Source organism: Temnothorax americanus, unplaced genomic scaffold, assembly GCF_048541705.1.
Source record: "Temnothorax americanus isolate GAGA-0224 unplaced genomic scaffold, ASM4854170v1 Scaffold85, whole genome shotgun sequence".
Classification (NCBI taxonomy): Eukaryota; Metazoa; Arthropoda; class Insecta; order Hymenoptera; family Formicidae; genus Temnothorax; species Temnothorax americanus.
Window position 1 is genome coordinate 107,090 of NW_027509808.1, and position 16,212 is coordinate 123,301.

At 38.2% G+C, this 16,212-nt stretch overlaps 1 protein-coding gene across 2 annotated transcripts in view; it reads left to right on the forward strand.

The window, feature by feature from the left end:
• Sesn (Sestrin) overlaps positions 1-16,212 on the forward strand; it is a 184,482-nt gene that overhangs the window by 9,996 nt on the left and 158,274 nt on the right. For both annotated transcript variants that reach the window (XM_077424515.1, XM_077424514.1), the window contains exon 2: positions 13,518-13,562. The gene's annotated coding sequence lies outside the window, so the exon portion shown is untranslated. The remainder of the gene's footprint in view (positions 1-13,517; positions 13,563-16,212) is intronic.

Here is a 16,212-nt window from a genome sequence, read left to right on the forward strand (position 1 = left end):
TTATTATTATCAAGCTCTTTCTCATATAGATATTGAAAAAAGAATAGCTTACGTATTAGAAACCTTCGTGGTTTATCGTTGTTACTTCTATGGTTACATTGAAAGGAATGAATATGGAAGTACGAAATATGAATCCAGTCGAGAGATGAAGTTATCAACTGTAATATCTGTATTACCATATATCCGCATGGAAATACGAGCGTGCTGCATCGGGTTCTAATTAAAATGCCCCAGGTATCTTTCGCTTTCGCCTGCTTTCGATATAAATTTCGCGCGATCTCGGATAACGATATCTTATATGCACCTTATCAATCTCTTTCATTTGCGGCTACACGCCGAGAAAACGTGATTGTAGTAATTCAGTGCCTCCTTAGAATACTCGAGCATGTATTTGAGACATGCTATTTCGTCAAAAGAGATTGATATCAAAATTATGGTAAACAATTCTTCAATTATCGTTCACAGTATACATTTTGTTTTTATCGCCGTTATTATCCCCTCAAAATCCCTGTATACGCGCTTAGATTTTGCTTAAGCGCGAGAGAGATATGTCCCGTTGCATTGTGAAAGGTAAAATTAGTATCTATAGTATTGGTGTCATATAATGGTTCTTTTATATGGTTATTTTGAATTCATGCGAAATTACGTGCGAAACGAAGGTGCATGGATCTTGGCCATCGGCACAGTGGCGGCGGTCTTTTGACAACGAAACGTATCGATTCGCGCGTTAACATATCGCCGATGAGCGAACGGGCCGCCCACTTATCGGGCCCGCCAGCGTCGCTCTCAAGACCTCTTCTCGCCTCACGAAAGGATTTTCGTAAACAAAATTTACGGTCGTTGAACCCCGCCGTACCGTACCGCGGTGTGTGCCCCCCATCTCGGTTGGCGCACGCGAGAGATCGCCGAGGTTAGCTCGTTTATTCTCGCTTGAAACGCGATTAAAGTCCGTCGTCTCGGCCGAATCGTTTTGCTTAGGTTTGGATTGCGTTCCGTGGTTCTCTACTGCGGTCTCGCGCCTTTCTATATCATCTCTCCTGATGCCTATTTGTCGCTCTGCCGGATGTTATAATACAACTAATTTGATTATAAATACATTGTGACTTTTGATGTTTGTCGGAATTAATCTTTTATTTACAATGTCTAGCCTTATTACAAAAATAAATTTTTATATTCTCAATTTAGAAAAGGGATATATTGAAAATATAATCTTAAAATTATTATCAGAAAATTGTATCATATGGAGATGATTAAAAGAGATATATAATAATATATCTTGTTTTTATTATATTCTAAATTTCCGCAATAATAATTACTTTCAATGTTTAATTTACGTTTAATTATTTCGACATTATTACTGTTTTGCTTATAGTCTACTTTGTATTGACTGGTACGTTACTAAGGGACAAATAAACTAAAGTTTTTACTATGTGCTGTTTTGAAGGTAGTATTCTGCGATACAATAAACTGATACGTTTCTTTGTGCATTACAATTAGAGCGTAACGTTAATGGCGCTAATTCTAGCGGCAATTCATTGTTATCGCGCTCGTTAGCACTCGCATTATTTTAACTTTATCACTACTCTGTATGTACACGTTTTCGAAAATATCAAGCTACGTACCATTTTAAGCTTACTTTTATTTGTTTATCTTTATAAACTCATATATAAAAGGGGATTTCTGCAAATGTCGGATTTAGTCATCGTCTGAAACAGTGTCGAGAAACGATGAGTAACTAGAGTAGAACGCGCGAGCATCGTCGTCGCACCGCCGGCGCCGTCTTCGCGCGGTGCTCCCTTTTTCACGTTCTGTCCATTTCGTGTTTTTCGAATTCGCGTAACGTTAACGTCGCACATGCGATACGTAGAAATAGGTTTAAAACGAGGCAAGAGTCAGTTCCAGAAACCGTGAATTCAGAGTAAAATTCGTAACTCTTGCCGGTCGTGGCGTTAAGCAATTTCCGAGGTAACTCGCGACATTTCGTTCGTGGAACAATAGCGAGCGGCTAGCGTCCCCGATGCATATTTATCAGTTGTCATGCGCGATAACGATCGGCTGATTTCTTAATTATCCCCAGCGCATACGCGTTGGGGTTTCTCGTTTCTCGTTGCGCGATGTCGTGTCATTTTTTTCACGAGGGCGGACGTGGATACATTGCACCTGACTGATGGCTTTAAAAAGGAGACATCAGGAAAAATATTACAGTGGATGCGAGTGATCTGTTGAGGCGTATGTGTACGGTATAATTTAACTGTTTGCGCGCTGAATGGAATTGTTATCTCGGTCGCGTAATGAAAATATACTAGAAGGCACGGAGGAACGGCGAAACAAATGGATGGCATTATCCTTGCGTAAAACGGCGGCAGGTCATAAAATATCAGGGTCGTGCGAAAATTTCCGCGATTCGCCATTCGATGTTTACAAGCGATCGTTGATCCTCTGTGTCCTTTCTCACGAGAGAGATTCTTGGGAGCGTAGGTGCATCGCTTATTCTTCATGCAAATCGCGCGCGCTAAACGGTAGCGCTATATCGCGAAGAAGAAAGTATAAATTCTGTGATCGTGTGCATTTACAACGTTTCCGGCTCATTTGTTTTATTTTGGATTACTTGCTGCGTGATCGCGCGTTTATTTCCCCGCATACTTTAAATTATTAAAATCTTAAGCACATTTCCTATATGTTTTCCATCGTAGCCTATATGCTTTCCATTTCATGTTCCAATTAACAATCTAGCTTGATAGCAATCTACTTGATAAAAGTAATAACGTGGTATAATTTAATTGCTAGAAAATGAGTAAACTTTACTTTTGTACTTTCTCGCACAATAGCACGAGCAAAACTGCATAAAATACGACGAATCACGTACGGGGGAATATTTGTGCGAGATTCTACGTGGATCGCGTTATCGATATTGCATCGAGATAGTTTGATAGGTTGACGTGGAGGGAAAATGCATCGGATGAATCGCATAGCGCATAGAAGCTGCGGGACTGTTGCACTAGCAACTGTGCCAATTCGACCGCTGTTGCACTCTACTCTATGCAGTTGCTTGTGCTATAGCTAGCAGCTCGCAGTATCTACCGTCCTTTTTGCAAACATTGCTCGCCATCTTCCTAACGTATATGTACTAGCTTTTCCGATACTATATCTTCGGTTTCGATGACAGGAAACGTTTGGTTTTTTTTTTAACTTGCCATGCAAATAGGAATTACGTTGAAAATAAAGGATCTATTGCTTTAAGAGTCCATCCATTTAAGATATCGATTTTAACCCTGAGACTTTATAAGTACTACAAAGAAGTATAAAGAACGAACTCCTTTAAAGGATTACGAAATGTAGTTATAATAACATTAATTATATTATATTGTACTATTATGTATACAGCAGTGTCATATATTATAACATAAATATATTATAGCATGAATTATTAACAGTGCAACTTTTTTTCTAATATATTGGTATATTTTTGCCATTGCAAGTAAGCTCTCTACCGACCACTAATAATCAATATTACATCGTCTCTTTTTGCAGACTGCTCATATACTTAATCCTTTGGTATTATACGCGAAACTGTACCGACGTCGATTGACGATCATTTCACGATTGCGTTCTACGGAAAAATCCCAGCTAGATCATGATTGAAGCCACCGCATGTTTCCCGCGTCACGTCGTAGAATTGACCAGTTTTTTTTGCGCCGTTGTGTGTGTGTGTGTGTGTGTGTGTGTGTGTGTGTGTGTGTGTGTGTGTGTGTGTGTGTGTGTGTGGGTGTGTGTGTGGGTGTGGGTGTGGGTGTGGGTGTGGGTGTGGGTGTGGGTGTGGGTGTGAGTATGGGTGTGTGTGTGTGTGTGTGTGTGTGTGTGTGTGTGTGTGTGTGTGTGTGTGTGTGTGTGTGTGTGTGTGTGTGTGTGTGTGTGTGTGTGTGTGTGATAGTGCGTTCTTTCACAAATCTTCGGCAGAGAAGTCGCGCTAACGATTCCGCAGACACGCCTGCTTTTCACCTATTCCTCTTTCACGTTCTTGCATTCTCCGCGTAGTCGACGAGAAAAGTAGATGGGAGACGAGATCGTACGTATAATTAGAAAGTATATGTACGCAGTCACTTGACTTCAGATGGAGTCCGCAAATATCTTGCCAACCCGCGGAAAGCACGACTGACAGTGGTTAAGCGGACGATTTATTTGCACTTTTTGTATGCGCTCCTTCCTCGATGCTGTATCCACGTGCGTTCTCGTGATTCCATCGTTAGCTTCTCCGATGTGAAAGATCCTCTTTTCTTATTATTACGTCAGGTAAACCTTATTTTAACAAACTTCGAATTTGAGATCGCGGTGTGACAAGCAATTTATTAATCCCTAAATTTTTATTTATATTTTTGCCTTTAATCTTGCTTCTTTAGTTCCCCTTTATTCTCAGCGCTTGTGAGCTAAAAAAAGATGACACCTATCGTAGTAATGTGCAATGAAATTAGCGTCTGGTAGAGACGTTCTGTCTCCGGGAGTATGAAAATTCGTTGACTCGATTACAGGGACCGGTGAACACGTTCGGTCCATTTGACTTAACCGAGGGAAAAAGGCTTGTCTCTTCCCGTGTGCGAGTTTGTATAGAACAAACTATCGTACCCCAGTCTGGCCCTTTACCTACGATAAGTTTCTCGCCAGGTCATTAAGTCCAATAATATGATGAAAGTGATTAAAGAGGGACAAAATTAGAGTGTAATAAATTTAATTTCTCTAGCTTTGATGATAATTTTTTATTATAAAAATACAGAGCTTTGCTTTGTTTATATCAATCTGTTTTGTTTTTCCTAATGCGGCATCAGGCATTTCGGGATTCAATTGAATGAAGTAAAAATTAATCTCAGAATATTTATAAAGAAATATGAGATTTTAGGTTTCAATTTCTTCTTGATGTCCCGATCTGTTAAAGCGCGTTTCGCGTGTACTTTAGCACGGGTTTAGGGGAACGCGCCTTAAAGTGCATCGATGCGCGCCGCGGATTACACAACGGAACCCGCTATTCACGCATAAGCAACGCACGGCGCACCTTTCATACTCCCACATCTCTGCGGCGCGATGCAATCGATGGACTGAACGGGGAGGGGCCATCTTGCCTGGATGATTTACACAAGAGATCTTTGACGATTCTTCTGCCGAGAGAGCTAGCTGACACATGCACGTGCACGCCCGCGTGCGTGCATATTGCATCACGTGTTTAACGTGATATTTTTAGCAAGCCAACTCGTTCACGTGCTGTTTTCTATTGATAATAAGTGAACGTGACGGAATAATAATAAACGTTTCCTCAGATTGAGATATCTGATACAATTTTTTTCACCGTGGCGCGACTTGGCTTTTCAAATTCTTATGGCTGTTACTCCTCTTTTCACAATGTATTTCTTAAAATGTAATGCTACAGTTTTTTAAAATGTGCATTATCAAAATTAGGTCATTGCTGTGAACCACTATGTCACAAAGATTTAAAGACAAGCACATTCAAAAATGTTTTCCAAAAGAATATGCACATAATATATGCACATATCGGTATCGTAATTATATTTTAGAAAGAGGTTCGTCAGACAAGCAATATTTCATGAAGAAATATATACATGTTCCAAAAACGAGTAAATTATTTATATTTGATTAAAACGCTGATTTACATTTACGTAATCATTTTACAGAGTATATTCTAACAATAAGTATCACATTTTCTCTTAATTGTGAATATCAGCAATTTGACCTAAGAATATATTATTATCTATAACTCAATTTCAAGAAAAATATCAATAACCATCTAATTATATTTGTATAAAAGTGAAGAATTGTGTTCATATCTTTAGAGACGCATGAATACATATACAGAAAGACATTGTTCTTCATTTGATTTTAAGTAGACTTTACTTTCACAGAATTTTAATTTTGGCTGTCAAAATTTGACAGTCTTTTAATATGCAATACTTAAAAATTGCCAGGAACGTTTTATCACATTTTTTATAGAAAGTTGTACGTTCTAGAAGTTTGTTAAAGGATTTTTTTCGGGAGAAAATGCGCGGAGAGCGTTTTATATAGTGTATATTAAATGCGAACAAAATGTATCCACTCTGCACACAAAATTATATATAGCAGGATGAATACAAACTACTATCTCGAGTGCTCGTTCGGCTGCGTTCATTAAAATTCATGAAAAGTCAATTAGCCGATTAATCACGACACGTGGAGTGCTCCTTTAGGATGCAAGAATTACCTTGCCTGCCTAAACGCGGCGTTATATCGTCCGAATGCGTGAGTAAGCCTCAGTCTCCACACAACCGCCTAATATCACTCATGTGTATATCACATATTTATTCTTCATTATGTCCGTGACGCGTAAATGATCTACACATTGCGGTCGTCACGGTCTTGGCAAGATTTATCGTTATTATATAATAACGTATCGTACGATGGAATTATACGACGTTAAGGCCAATGTTGATGAGTTCGTGTTTCACTTAAATTTAGATGCTGCGTTTCAAGTTAAGGTATAATAATTTTAATATAAACTTATGTAGGTTATTAATTACTCAATTTTATATTATAACTTTACAGAAAAACAAAGACATACCGAAAAATTTTAGAGATTTTTTTACTTGTCATGTTTTAATAAATTCCATATTTGTTGGATATTGTGGTTAATTTTTTTAAGAGATGCAATTGCAATAATTCTTTGTTTTTTATTAAATAGATGCAATGTTTTGTGCATTTTCTCCGTGATAGTATATTTCCCATTCTTTCCCATCTTTTTCCCAAGACGCATCATTAATATCGACCTGAATTTGCCGTTTAAAAGGCCGTTCCACGATAATTGTGAACAGTGTTCTCCGTGTTTAGCATGGAGGCGCGGACTGGAAGGGACCTTGTTTGTTTTTTAATCTTCAATCTACTTCGCCTACGGTTTCGCGTTACTGTATTCATGTGTAAGGCTATTCTATACGCGAAATGCCACTGGCAACAACAACTAACTTTAGTCTTGCTAACGGACGATGCAAGCAGACGCTCTTTGAAGGTTTTAATGATTTTTTAATGGTTTTTATATATTAATCAAACTGCGGTTTCTCCGAAAACGATTCTATATAAATTATTACTTTGCACTGCGCTATAACTGGAAGAATTTTGAATTATCGTAATTGTTTAATTCACAGTAAAGAAACTAAATTATTTTTACTTTGATAATCGATTCACACTATATCGCTTCATATTTTAGTATAAGAATTAGTCATTGCTAGAGAGAGAAAAGTTACAAGAAATTAAATATATTAAATAATGCGAAAAATATAAGGTTAGTCGTGCAAATAAGTCCTCTGGAAAGTTATGGTTCTGTTGTCACAAGATCTTTTTGATACCGACAATATGTTCATCCCGAAACCGTTGCTCGCCACCAGTCATGAGATTCCGGGCCGTATATCTATAATTTAATACCGCGTACTCTTCTCGCTCGTCTCGGCGAAGACACATTATGCCTCGCGCGCGTCCGAGATCACGCTGCAAGATTTCTCCTTAGCAATCAGGATCGTATTCCGCCTCCCGCTACGTGCGTCTATCTCGGCCTCCTAGTCGAGGTAGCCTCGTTTCCGTCTCGTTTCTCCTCGCCGCGCGTAATACCATTATCTATCTCTCACTTGTTATGCCGGCAACGTTCGACCGGGATAACAGAATCAACGTTGCATTTAGGGTACGTACAGATCGGTCAACGCCTTCGAACGCGCGCCCGAGGACTCTTCCGGAATGATTAATGACGATTAGAATAACGGCCGTGAAATAAATTGCGATTATTGATAAAAAGCTTATTTCCAAGAGATATTAAATATATACAGTTACTCGCTTCCTCTAGAAAAAGTTGAAAGTGCAAAAAACTTGTTACATGCTGTTAATATTCTAAATATTAAAGTTATTTAATTTTATATACATCAATATTTCTCTCTTGATTAAAGATATATAAAAATAGACACTACTATAAGGAATCCAAGAATTTATTGTTTTAGAATATATTTTTGCATTAATGTATACTTTATAATGTTGCACCAAATCGGTCTTGATAATCAGAAAGAATTATTTAGTCACACAAGGAGTCAAGGAGATACCGCACATGATGTCAGTAATTTAACGGAAGTAAAAGCCGATATGATAATTCATGTTTTTTTCAACGATTGCGCTGCCTTTGATCCTTCATGTATATTCATCGCCATTTTATTATGCTATTCGAGTTTCGAATCGGAGAATCAAGTCATCAGTTGCATTCATAAAGATGGGTCATCGCCACTCAGACGTGCATCCGCAACCATTTTGCGGATGATGTACGAGTTTCATGCTCATGACATAAATTGAAGGATTGAAAATGGCAAGACCGTACTTATTTCAATTCCGTTAGACTATAGGTACCTAGAATTTTAATTCAAAATTTGATTACCAGAATATTTTACACTAAAGCAAAAATTTCTAAGTTTTCTCTTCAAATTGTTCTTCAAGGAAAAATTTCAGGTTCGGCGAAGCGGTGATACCTAAATTTGCCAGCTAGAAAAATTCATGGGATCTTTCAGATGGCATCGCGCCATTTGTGTGCAAAACCGAGTGACCATAAAATTGCCAGGTTCTGCGCGTCGCGACAAGAAAAAGCTCGGGCTTTTGCGCGGGCGAGCAAAAGGGCTTTTTCGTTGTTCTTCCGAGTTCATCGAATGTTATCGGCATTCTCTCGCGTGTCACAGAGCCGTAAAAGCCGACTCGATGGCGCTTTTGCAATTCGCGCGCTAACCATCGACCGGTATCGGGCCCGTAACGGCCTCGCGTACTTAGCGAGTTTTTTTTATCATGTGGCGTGTTATCATTTTACGATCGATCTCGTCCTTCGACGAAGCCGAGTCATAGCTGTGTCTTATCGTTCATATTATCTAAATTAGACAGGTGCGACTTTTAGAGATGCGCGTGTTTACACTGGCGTACAACGATTCGTTTCCTGAAGTAAGAGGAAACATAGAAGTATTAAGGCTGATCTACAATGTGCTCTTTGCTTTCTGTTTTTTGCTCTTAACCTCTTTGCGACTATCCCGTATTTTGCAATTCCGTCGCGTAACGTGATGTTTTTTGTCTCTTCTGAAGTTCGTTAATTTTTATCTTAGGCGACAGAGAACAAAAAACATCGCGTTACGCGACGCAATTGCGAAATACGGGATAGTCGCAAACAGGTTAAGAGCAAAAAACAGAAAGCAAAGAGCACATTGTAGATCAGGCTTTATACCCATGGCGCCTCTAGGTTCTCCCCTTATCTCAGGAAACGAATCGTTTGCCGCCAGTGTACACTCGATAAAGCTTACTTATCTATACACAAATACAAACATTCTTCATAAAAGAACGCAAATATAGGGACTTTATTTGGAAAATAGAAAATGTATTTTTGCTGGCATAGTGCATAGTTAAAAAATGGATGGTTTTGCATGAATTACAGATGACACGCTATCGTATCAGGCACTACCTCCTTCGCGTTTTTAGCGCTGTGCACGTTGATGCCAGGCAACAGCGCGTTAGTTCGCTTCGCGAAAATAATCCTGATGGCGCCGTTTTCGTAGCGTGAATCATTTTTTTTGTTGGGCCGTTAACGCTGAATTTGCATTTTTTTTTCACGAAGGACGTACAGTGTAACGCGATTATTATGCAGATTTTCGATTTTAGCGCGTGCGTTAATATCTCGAAAAGAAAAGCTCTCAATAAAATAACGTAAAAATATGAAGAGAGTGCGAAACATTTAGTGGAGAAACAAAAACAATAGAGAGTGAATTAACTCTCTGTATTGAAGAGATCCGCTTTTACGCGGTTTCAAGAATATATCTTAACATTGATCGTAAAATTCATAGATGAGAGAACGTGGGAAATCTTTATTCTACAGTAATCTCGTGGAGCTCGCGGCGAAGAAAGAGCGCGTGAATGCACTTACTCGTACATGCATCTCGCAAGTTAATCCTATCTGTGACGTTGGCTCGTAAATAAGCGGTCATTACCAAAGAGAAGATGATCTTGCGGTCGTGTATACGCATCTCGACGATCGATCCGGTCGTAAAAGTACGCTCTTCGGCGACGCGAGGTAAATTCCGCACACAAGAAATTACGATAGAATATATTTGTGTATTCCCGCGGGCGGGCGAGCGGGCGGGAGTTACTTCGCTTCTGTTTCGTTCCATTTAATTCGCTTGAGCGAGCTGAATCGAACCGCGCCGCGCGCGACCATTTTATCACCTCGCACGTTCTCCGACGTGCCCTGACCATCCTTATATTTCGAAAGACAAAGCGTGTACGGTATATCGCGAATGCACGGCGATTCGCGAGCGCGAGTATGCGGTAGCACGGCAGTCGCAACATTAATAATTCAACAAAGCGCGCGCAGAGTGGCGGGTTTAGGCTTCTTGGCGTTATAAATATTTAGATCGTCGCGGAGATCGCGCGCGTCCGGAGAATGGTCCGAAATGAGACGAAAGATTGCGAGAGGGGAGATACATGGATCAAAGTTAAGTGAGGGAACTTTTTGTAATTATTTTGGATGAAACTGAACATATTGAGGTTATGTTATAATAACGTAAATATAGATATATCTATATAGTATAGATCGTTCGAAAAAGCTAGCGAGTCAATATTTATCTGTAAATTTTCTAAATAATGTATTACATATAATGTAACTCACAATCAGTAAAAGAGGAAGATCAACGTTTATAGCAAATATTATTAAAAATTTATATTAAATATTATTTTAACAATATTATTTTAACGTTATTTACAAATAAATTTTTAAATGAGATTACGTTACTGAATATTGACTTAAAAATGCTTGCTTATCCTATATCTTATATAGCTTCCTGTTAATTTCCACGAACAGAACGATTACTCGGATAAACGCAATAACTGTTGCAATTATTCTCTTACTTTATATGTACATGCGGCAAAAAGGAATGGAACACTGTTATTGCCGTGACTATCGGCAGTTATAAACTGGCTTTTGTCTTTTACACGCAATATTTTTTTCAGAAATTGATTATTCACAATGTCTTGTTTTTGCCAAAATTGCTTTTGAGGGAAACATTGTCTCGTGTTCTTTGAATTCACTTTTTTACCGATGTCTGGATTGGTTTTGATTATGTCCGATTATTTTCTTGATTACATAGAAATGAAGCAATTGTGTGTCAATTAAATCACTTCCGTGTACAATGTATGTGTGCGTGTATATTGAATGCATACCTTTTATGCATTTATAAACACATGTTTTTGAGGTACATGTAGCTTTTTCTACAGTCTAACAATAAGTTGATAAACGGGTTAAACAGTATTGACTTATAGTCTTCCAAAATCAATATTAACTTTAAATCTTTTTAATTTGCTTTCCTTCTTTACTTTTGGAACAAGTATAATAACGAATTTATCTTTATAAAAATACTTTTTACATTTTTTGATATTTTTTAAAACACATTACTATGTAAATATAAACCTATTAATGAGATAAAATATACGTACAACTTAGTAATCAAGTTTAGAAGATTATATTCTTTTTATTCGCATAAATTGATATTTTAACATTTATTACCGGCTATAAAAATGAATTTTGTGAATATACTTTTTGTGAAAGTCTCGTATGTGTGATTCGTTTAGTCTTGCGGTAAAGGGTATAATCAACTGCTGCTGATCGCGGTAAAAGTGCAGTGTTAATATCAAAACATAAATGCAAAGTGTTACGTGCAATGTATAGATTATATTTTGACCTAAGTGTTACCTTGAAAGAACATTAATCATGCAATAATAAGTTTGCAAAAATCATGCATTAACATATATATCTTGGATGGTGGAAGATTTGAAAAATTCCGTCAGCTGATCGACATATTATTTGTATAATATGCTTGGTAATAAGAGTGTAACGCGTCATTGATCTACTTATATTGATTCGGCAATAAGCTCGATGGACTCCGAGTCAATTAGCAACTCAATATTGGGAACAAGCAAGAGCGGGCATAAATAAAGAAGTAGAAACAGCGTTGGGGGAAACCGTTTTCTCTTCGCAAAGATTCTCTTAACGGACTCGTCACCGAGTGTTACAACTCGTCCGAGGCTTTTCCACAACTTACGCAATAAGAAAACGCGCGTATGAAATAAACGCGTGAATATGTTTGCGTAATCGCGCTAATTAATGCACCGTGAGACCGAAACGAAGTTCTTTCTCGCTTTTACACTTTTATCATATATGTATATATATATTAGCGATAGATCTTTTATATTACATTACTAACATTACATTACTACATTACAAACTTAACTGACGTATTATTATACCGTATTGATTTTCTCTTTTTTACGTGAGAGTGCATTTCTTATTATCCCCATCGATATTTTATTCCTTCGTGATCCCTCGATAAATTGCTACCCTGACGCGACCTTTCTCATTTCCTGACCTCGGAACCTTGACCCAGACTTTCTCTCATGACAATCGATCAATCAAATCGTAAACTATCTGAACTATGATATTGATTAATCGCGCGATTTTGTAACCTGGGTAGTAATTAATTAGTTGCTGCTTTTAACTTGCATCGCGACAGATTATTCATATCTTGTATATATACGGTTAAGACGGGTAGCATATTATTGCTCGTAAACTGTCAACTCAGCTGATCACTTCGCATCATTGGACGTTGGTCAGCAGGACGCTAGCAAAGCAGAATTGTAAATCTTCGCGCTGAAAAACTGCTTACTTCCACCACAGTTTTAGTTTACGACACGTGTCACGTATGATTAAGCATCGCACTCGTAATAATTCTTCGTATTTGCCGCGGCGATTGTAAATTAAATTGATGTTGAAATTAGTTTGTTTTACAAATTGTGGAATTGAACGATTCGATTGAGAAAGAGTCAATTATATACAGCGAAATGTTGATTTATTCAAGGTTCAAGAATTACGGAGGGCCATTGCATAATGCTCCGGTCGAACGATAATCCGTCAGTTATTACCGTACCGTTGAAAAGTGTTTCCTTATTAGCGATGGCCTCTTACATCGCTAACGTATTAAAGTGCCTCTACATAATTCGCAATTCGCGAAACACGCACAGTTTACATGTCAATATAATTTCTATACACAGAGAGGTTCGCGAACTGCGAATTATGTAGAGGCGCTTTTACATCCATCCGGCGTAAGAGCGTAAGATCGATCGCGGTACGCTGCGCGACGGTAAATTGAAGTTCAATACGGTCACGATGGAATCACTCGGCAAAATCCGCGTCATAATCTGCCTTTTTGCCGCGCACAGTTTCATTTCCTTTTTCTCTGTGATCGATGTCGATCATTTCGCCGTAATGCGACGGTATCTCTCTGAGTTTCGCCCACGTCCATTTTACGGAGGACGGAATTCGTTAAAACAAAATGATTTCGTCTATGGAGGAAACTTCTCTCTTTGTCTTGTTTACAGAGATGTTTCCAGAAATACTTTCTTTGTAACTCACGGTTTTTTTCTTTTGTTTTCAGATGTCTCATGGACTAAAGTAACGTCCTTGGAGGAAACGCGAGCGTGTGAGTAGATTACTTACGCAAATCACTCGGGATTCGCTAGTAGATTCGGCAAAATTACGCGTGCGATAACGACGTGAAGGAAAATGTAATTCGGTCGGTGATTGCGTGACACGGAAGAGAAAGAGAGAAACAAACTGTATAATAGAGTCGTGATAAAAGTAAAGAGAAGAAAGAAACAGAAAAGCTTGAAAAGATTTCTCGATTGCATATTATTCTAATGCTTACATAATGCCTTCATTGAATATTTGATTTTGAGGTAATAAGATGCCAAAAAGTAAAACTAAACGTGGAACGGAAGATTTGAAGGGTAATGCAGGCCCAAGCAAAAGATCTCGTCTCAGTTCTGATCCTAAAAAAGATAAAGAGATTATCTCCAGTAAAGTAATAAGTAAGCTGAAGGATGTTGTTAAAGGTGATAGAACTTCAGCTATTGAGCAATGGGTAAAGGCTCACCCTGTAACAGTAGAGGGTTTGACAGTTGAGCAATCGGACCTCCTATGTAATGCGTTTCGTGATGAATCTTGTTGGTCAGGTATAGAACTAAATCCTGCTAGATTGGTAAAAGAGTTGGCCAAGTTAGATATATTGGATCCCTTTGCTATGTATGAAATAGCATGTATTGAATGTGTGAAGAGTGAAATTCGGCAATTATTCAACAAGATGTTGGAGTCTTTTAAACTTGATTTATGTCATAAGGAGGCGAGTAAGGTAAATCAGGAATTGGCTGGCAACGACAAACTTGCAAAAGTTGAACTGTTGCGCTTTATAGAGAAGGATGATCGTGTATTCAGTTTCTAGATTGATGAAAAATCAGGTGACCTCAAAGAAAATATAGATGCAGAAGATGGATTTTATAAGGCTGTAGATTTCAAGTAGAGTAAGGGAGTGGAACACTTCTATAATCGTGTGTGTTCTGAAGAAAAATTAGGGAAAGAAGGGCGAGAAAAGTTGCTAGTTTCTGTAATTGCAAAATTATCTCCATTGCAATCTAGCTATAAACTTGCTGCTACCTTAAATTTCCTTCTGGGTAAAGTCATAAGCGCAAAAGTAGATCATAAGTCACTACTTGGGTTACCGAATAAGAAAGATAGGGGTGTGATTTATTGTCCTCTTAGTTGCTTAGTAGAGCATGGTTTTCTTTGCACAACTAAGTATGTTATACAGTACTTGAGTGAGGGATGTTTAAGATCTGAAGTAGAGAAAATGCTTTCACCTAGAGGGTATACACATTTTCTCTCATCGCTTTCATTTGTTATAGTTTCTAAAGATTATGACTTGGATAACAGGAATGAAGCAAGGTCAGCTGTTAGCAGTTTTTGGAAATCTAGTGTATTTGCCCGAAATAAAATAAATGTTGTCGATCCTTCTAAAGATAGGATTGCTTTTATTGCAATGAAGAATGCAATTTTAAATTTGATTGTAGATCAGGAGAACAGTATGGATACTCAAAGTGCTGGCGATGGTGAAAAAGTTGATTTGGTCTTGAGTATTTTAAAGTTTGCTAAAGATTGTTGTTCAGATAAAAGCTTTAAATCATTAAAAGAGAGGATATCAAATAGTTTAGACAAAACAAGGAATTCTAAGATGATAGATGCAACTAGCTCCTCTAATTTAATAGAAGAGTTGTGTAAGTCGGCGAGAAATTTGAGTTTATCCTCTGCTAGTACTGAAGGTCCTAAATCCACGTTAGCAGGTACTACACGGAAAAAGGTATTCACCGTATGAGATCATGCAAGGCGGACCATGAAACGCGCTGCGCCCTACCACTACGCTGGGCCGTGTCCCTCACTCTATTCCGTCGTGCGCCCATGTCAAAACACGCTGCCGCGCAGCAACGTCTTTCCTCGTACTAAGCACGGTATTTTTCCGTGCATCGCACCGGCTTTCGCGTTGCGAACGTAGCACGTCGCTGGGCCGTGTCCCTCACTCTCTTCCGTCGTGCGCCCGCATGTCAAAACACGCTGCTCGCGGCGCTCGCGCAGCAACGTCTTTCCTCGTACTAAGCACGATATTTTTCCGTGCATCGCACCGGCTTTCGCGTTGCGAACGTAGCACGTCGTCAAGCGCTGCGCGATATTTCGACTTTCGTATGGGACTGAAAATCAAATAACCGAAAGGAGAAAGGGAGGCACATAACGCCTATTTAAAACATTTTTATTTTATCATTATTATTATCAGTATTACATAAAATGCATAATTTACAATACGTGTCTGGTCGCAATTAACATAGTGCCATCTCTTTTAAAAAGTAAACATGGTATTCTTGATATCAAAGAATCATATCGTATAATTTTTTTTTCATTTAAAGGTACAACACTGTGAGCGAAATAATGTGAATTGAAACCAATCAGTTGAAAAGGGATATATTCAAAGAAAATATTGCTATCAACAGAATAAATTTTACTTATTTCTCCATATTCTAATCCGTCTTCTAAAATATAAGCCGCAATGATCGTTTTGCATTTATAAGTCACATCATTTACTGTGACAGAACGAAGAGCATATTTTACAGTAGAAAAAGGAAAATAATAATTAATTAAAATATCTTCAATCTGTACACCATGCGTGATATCTAAATCTTTGTAACTAGAAAACCGTACATTCATTTGACTTAACTGATACCTAATACCAATACTTTTTAATATATTTT